This window comes from Myotis lucifugus, unplaced genomic scaffold, assembly GCF_000147115.1.
Source record: "Myotis lucifugus unplaced genomic scaffold, Myoluc2.0 scaffold_13, whole genome shotgun sequence".
Classification (NCBI taxonomy): Eukaryota; Metazoa; Chordata; class Mammalia; order Chiroptera; family Vespertilionidae; genus Myotis; species Myotis lucifugus.
In genome coordinates, this window is record NW_005871061.1 from 7,756,783 (window position 1) to 7,763,455 (window position 6,673).

Sequence of the window (6,673 nt, forward strand, 5' to 3'; positions counted from 1 at the left end):
CCCAAAGTCTTGCAAAGCCTGAAGCAGAACCACCCCTGCCCCACTTCCCCGCCCCCACCCCGATCTGACCCGTGAAGAGTGTATCTAGTGTGCGCAGTGGCCTGACCTCCACCAAGTTGCCCCTGTGATCAATAATGGCTTTCCCACCATCCTCGGCAAGAGGAGCTATGAGCAGCACAGCAGGGTGGATGGTGACATGAAGAAGCGCCTCTTGATGCCCAGTAGGTGCTTGTGGAGCCATGGACAGACCAGGCACATGGGACCAAGCCTGAACCTCCTGTTCAAGGGCAAGTTGTGCTCTGTCAAAGTGCTCCTGATCCCAGGGGCTCCCTGCCCTGCCTCGCGCCCCTCCTCCCCATGTCAAGCAGCTGTGGATGAACTGGATCCATGTCCCTGATGAAGTGTTTTACTTGGTCACTGAGGAGACCCAGAAGATTCATTCCACAGCTGCTCTTGTCCTAGGAGACCAAGAGCGCTGCCTGCAGGCCCTGCAATCCCAGGGTCCTGCGCTAGAGACAGCCCTCTCTGTTTCAGTTGCCTCCACCCACGCTGGTAAAAGATGAGCCATAAATCTCATAGAGGGCTAGGCTCCACCACTGCCCCAGGCTATTCGGAAAACCAACCAAGCCCCTGCCTGCCTGCCCACCTGGTTTTAGTAGCGCCCTCCTGTCCTCACCTGCAGAGAAACTATTTCCTTTGAGGCACCTGGAGAAAAAGTGCGGTTTAACTTACACCGAAAATGCCCAGGAGCTGATTTTAGCTTTGTGTTACTTTTTTGTCTGAAGCTTTCACTGCAAGCTCATGTGCCTGCTGGAAGCTTTGTGTTCTGTTGAAGGTGCCCTTTTAAATTTTGTTTTTATTACTTTTTTGGTAGATGAATTTAAGCTCTGTAGCTTACACCTGCTATGCCAGCCAAGCTGCCTGGTGAGGTTGGCCCCTTGTCTTTTCAAATAAGTTTAATATTTAAAAAAGAAAAAAAACTCATAAAAAGAAAAAAAAAGATAATTCAGTAATTAAAATCCTGTTTATAATTCTAAAAACAACCTGAAACAGCTTCAGTGTCCACCAAATGGAGACTGATTATAAACAATGAAACAGTAATAGTTATTAAAAAGTCAGAGATAAGGCAAACATTCTAATAAAACATAGGCAGACAATTTAATAGGTATTTCAAAAAGGAAAATTATAAATGACCAATAAGCTCATGGAAAAATCATCAATGTCACTAATCATCTGAAAATACAAATGAAAACCCCAATGACATATATTTACCCACTTAACTAAAATGCCTAAAATTAAAAAGACTGAAACTGCTAAATTTTGGCAAATATGTGTAAAAACTGGAAATGGAAAATAGTATGGCAACATCTTATAAAGTTAAGCATACTACCCAGCAATTCCACCCCTTGGCATTTACCAAAGGAAATGAAAAGTTATGTCCACACAACAACCATATATAAATGTTCAAAGCAGCATCGTTCATATAGCCCAAAAGTGAAAGCTACCCAAATGAACCTCAGTTGGTGAATATATAATAATATTTTATGATATATTCACATCATAAAATACTACATAAGTGAAATTATCAAAGGTCCTTTTGCAGTGGCATGAGGAAAGAATTCCAAACGCACATGCGTGGAGAAGTTTAAATGTGATGGTAAGATTTTATTGTGAATTAAGAGGAATTAATACATCCTTGGGGATCTAGAGGGCAGGTGGGCAGGCTCTAGAAGCACTACAGTGAGGCTTCTGTTAATTTTTTATATATCTTCTTGGTTTAGGCAAAGGACAAAGAACTATTTAAATTATCCAAACCAAACTTCTAACTCTTCCCAGGCTTGGATGAAGCCCTACTCCCAGTAAATTCTATTGGGACTTCATGCCCTCTATCCAACCCAATTACCTTTCTGATTATTCCCACGCAAGGCCCCGCCCCTCTGTTTCATCACCCTGACTCCCATTGTGAATGTCCAAAAGTTTTATTACATCATCTAGTTCTTATTGTGCATGCCCTGGGCAGAGGAATTTCTTACCCTCACCTCCAGTACTGGGCTTTTAGGATTTCTAAGGTTTCCTGTCCAGTTCTGGGACCAGTGACAGCCCCCTGAGAGTGTGCTAATGGGTCTGTTTACCAGTAAGCTAGATGGAAATTCTGTTTTGTTACTTGTTCCCACTTTCTAGTTTATAAAAATTATTTAATTCTCTTTTGTTTTCTTCCTTATAGTAATAACTCTGCTTATGCTGACACAACCTCTTGCCCCTAGTGGGGATTAAGAAAAATCACAGGATAAATCCTGTGTCCCTTTCTGATTCAGGATGTGAAGGACAATCCCTCCACTGGTCCTTCTTTCCCCCAGCATCGAAACCTTCTAGTGAAGTTATATGTTATTTTTGGCTAAAAGCATTTTTTTAAAGGATGATTTTTCTAAACACATGGTCTTCTCTGAGCTGGTAGCAGGCAGACTTGTTTTACAGGATGGGAAAAAAAGAACTTCTGAATTTATGAAATATATAAGTCAACCTGGTGGTTCACTATAAAACTGGAGGGAGTCCAAGGATATTTCAGCTAAATAATTAGATTAAAAATGTGGTTATTTGACCTGATAGAGCAAATCAAAGTCACTTGATGTTAACTCCATAAGATAACAGCCTACTGATTATTGACAAAATATCTTGCAAAGATGCAGATCAAAGGGGGTTATTTCTAGATGTAATCCATCAAAACAATCTTCATACCTCTATGATATCTTATCAATAGTATGTTTTAGCATTGCAACTATTCTAGGTAGTAAGACATCACAGAAAGAAGACAGTGGAAAAACAAGTTCCTTCAAAAGCAGAAACTTTGGAAACTAAAGATGAACTTCTAATTGAAAAAGTTCTTGGACTAGAGTATCTCCAAAGGTTGCAAAACAGATGTCTGGGACTATCAAATTTTTGACAGTCACAGCATTAATGCCAATTTGGATTGTTAGACATTAGAAGTGTTTTAGATATGAATAAAGATTATTCAAAAGAGAATGATATTTTACCCAATCTCAGTAGTAAACAGACCCCCATCCCCACATGGAAAATAGTATTGAAAAACCACGGAGAGAAACAGCAGAGTCTGAAACATGCTGAAGAGAAAACCTAAGGCCTTAGTGGTCCACATTTTTTTTTATGGTAGCAAGAAAAGAACTCTTCTGAAAAAACTAACCTACATACAGCTAGTATTTCAAGCCAGACACCTTTGATCATTCTTCCATGAAAATTTGTTAGTTTCACTCTCAGCCAGCCCCTTCCTGCGTTTAAAAACAAAACAAAAATGTAACCAGGATCACAATGACTGGAATAAACAAGGTGGCCCTTTCCACTCACTTAACAGCAACAAATCCAAGGTCAGTTTTGGAAATACCAGCTGTGTGAATGCTATTTTACAGTGTTTGCTTCATTTGAGGTATGTTCTAATTAATGATTTACTTCAGCAAGGTACTTCATGGAAGAAAATCCCGCTCAATGCCCTTATCAGGCTTGTGCACTCCTGCTTATTAAGAAGGATGTCTGTGGGTCTAAGAAAGGTTTACTCCAGAAGCTTAAACATACCATTTCAGCTACTGCCAGAGAGTTCTGAGTATATGCAGAATAATACTTAAAAATTTATGCTTTTATTATGGAAATTTTCAAAATATATAAAAGTAGAACCAAGATTACAATGATCCACCACACATCTAACACACAGTTTCAACATCTATCAACTCCTGTTCATTTTTGTTACATCTATGCTCCCCTTTTCCTTTTTATGAATTATTTAATGCAAATCCTAGATATTGCATCAATTATCTATGAATACTTTGATGCTCATAAGTTTTTTATCCCGTTCTTAGAACAACTTAGAGATGACACAATAAAAAGAAATAAAACTGAAAGATTAAACCCAGAACTTGACAATTTATCAGATTTTTTCATTACCATTACCACTAATTTGGAAGTTGGAGTTCGGAACTATAAAATATGTAAAGCGAGGTCAGCAATCTATCACTCCCAACTAGAACAATTTAATGACCTCTCCCTGACATTCCCCAAAGGGGAAAAAAACAAAAGGAAAACACTGCCTCATTGGTGAATGTAAGGTCCTCTGAATCTTTTCTTTGGGGCAAAGGAACTAGAATATTACTAATAGAAGTACATTGAAAAGTGCTTTTTTCATGCATAAATATAACTGACTATTCAGAGTTCTTATTTTTCATCTAAAAATATTATAGCTTAAAGGTGGCGCTCTCACTTTACAGGGTCTGACCAGAAAGTCACAATTTCAAGACATCTGACTCTTAACATGTCATTGCATTGAAAATATAAAGCTGCCCTTTCCCCTTAGGAGTGCACACACTTCATTTTCTTGAATCACTGAAAGCCTTTCACAAGGTGAATTGCCTTCACTGTAATCCTTTTAAACAATTGAGGAAATCTAACTTCAAATCCCGAGTTTCGTGGTTTTGTGAATTGATCCAAAGAGTACAAATGAGTTTACTAAAACCCATGTGGTACTTAGCCAGTGTCTATGTGAAATGTTAAACAGTGCAAACCTGGGAAAATATTTTAATATGGTAAAGAAAACACAGGACTAAAGGAAATAAGCAAGGATGCACAAGTAGTAGCTGTTTTATAGGAGAGAGAGAGAGAGAGAGAGAGAGAGAGAGAGAGAGAGAGAGAGAGAGAGATCTCACTGGGCTGAGCAGATGATGATGAACCTGCTAGCAGCCCAGATATAGGATTTATAGAGGCATATTTTCAAGTTATACCTGGTAATCTGGAACCCATGGAACTGAGAAACCCCAAGTAGTCAATGAGCCAGATCCTGACAGTTTGAATGAAATAAAGATTTTGATAAGGATAAAACAATAAAGAGCATCAGGAACAAGTTGACTGGCACCAGGAGAAAGTCTTAGAGCAAAATACAATAGGCTAAACACTTCAGGAAACATTTGGACCAAAGCCCTCAGACATAAGAAAGATGATGACATGAAAATTGCTACAGAATGTGTCTACAGATTTGCTCAACAACTCTTTTCTGTCTGGGGTTATGATGAGAGCCCTGGATATTTATCAATAGATGTAGTACATAAAACTGAAGCCGAGAATCAGAAATAAACATCTTAAACTAGATGTTTTCCTTATTCCTGTTGGCTTCTCAGTGTTGTCTGCCATTGATTCTTCTTTTTCAAGTCATTACACCAGTGATGCATATAACATTTAAAGATAGACATGGTTCAATTATAATGACCTAGAAGTATCTAACATTCAAGAGGGCTCAGTGCAGAGTAATTGAGATTAGAGTGGTTAAACTTTCTTCTACATGCAATAAAAGATATATTTGATGAAAATAAAATGATTAATCACTTATAAAGTAAGTGGGTAGGTCTAATCATTAGGCCTAGTGACTAACAAAAATCCAGGGTTTATGTGTGTACTGAAATTTCTCTCTTATTTCCCCCCCGCCACCAAACACACATTTCCTCCATCTGAGAAGAACTTTAATTTTGACCTAATATAGAAATAATAAACAGATCAGCTGTGTGAGATATAAAACTGAAAGCAACAAGTGAACAAATAAGAAAAAACAAACAAATAAAAACTCATAGACACAAATAACAGTATGGTGGTTACCAGAGGGAAGAGGTAGGGGTAGTAAAGGGAAAGGGAGGTGTCAAATATATGGTATCAAAAGATGATTTACCTTTGGTTGATGGGCACACAGTACAATATATAGATCATATATCATAGAAATGTACACATGAAACCTATATAATCTTATTAACCAATTTAACCCAATAGATTGAATTTAAAAAGTACAATTGTGGGCACCCCTTATTTATTGCTCACACTTATAGCTGATTGATCTCCTTCCCTCCTACTTGTCAAGAGTAGCATGTTCCATATTCTGGGACTGTGTGGGTGTATGTAGGTTTAAATGTGGGTCTGGGTGAATGAATAGATACATAGATAACTAGAAAGTTATATGGATGATTGATGGATGGATGGATAGATAGATAGATAGATAGATAGGTAGATAGATAATGAAAGCATAAACTAAATGAGTTAGGAATATTCATGGTCAAAGAGAGTAAATGAAAGATAAAATCCACTCATTAAGAAAATGCTTGAAGACTCACAATCATTTGCCTTTTGTCTTTATGTTTCTCTAACATTTTAAGTAATATATAATTATTTTTATAACTAGAGGCCCGGTGCACAAAAATTTGTGCACTCGGGGGGGGGAGGGGGGTCCCCCAGCCCGGCCTGTGCCCTCTCCCAGTCTGGGACCCCTCGGGAGATAATGACCTCCTGGCTTAGGCCTGATCCTGGGTGGCAGAGGGCACGCCCAATCCCTAGGTGCAGCCCATGGTCAGGCTCAGAGCAGGGCCGACTGGGGAGTTGGGGCGCCGCCCCTTGTCATGCACAGAGCAGGGCTGATCGGGAGGTTGCAATGCCACCCTCAGTCACGCTCAGGGTAGGGCCGATTGGGGGGTTGGGGGGCTGCCCCCTGTCACTCACAGAGCAGGGCCGATCAGGGGGTTGGGGCGCTGCCCCCTGTCACTCACAGAGCAGGGCCCATCAGGGGGGTTGGGGCTCCATACCCTGTCACACACAGAGCAGGGTCGATCAGGGGTTGGGGTAGCTCCCCCCTGTCACG

At 39.8% G+C, this 6,673-nt stretch overlaps 1 pseudogene; it reads left to right on the top strand.

Moving 5' to 3' along the window:
- Window positions 1–374: 374 nt before the first annotated feature.
- LOC102425928 lies at window positions 375–5,371 on the top strand (annotated as a pseudogene).
- Window positions 5,372–6,673: the final 1,302 nt, after the last annotated feature.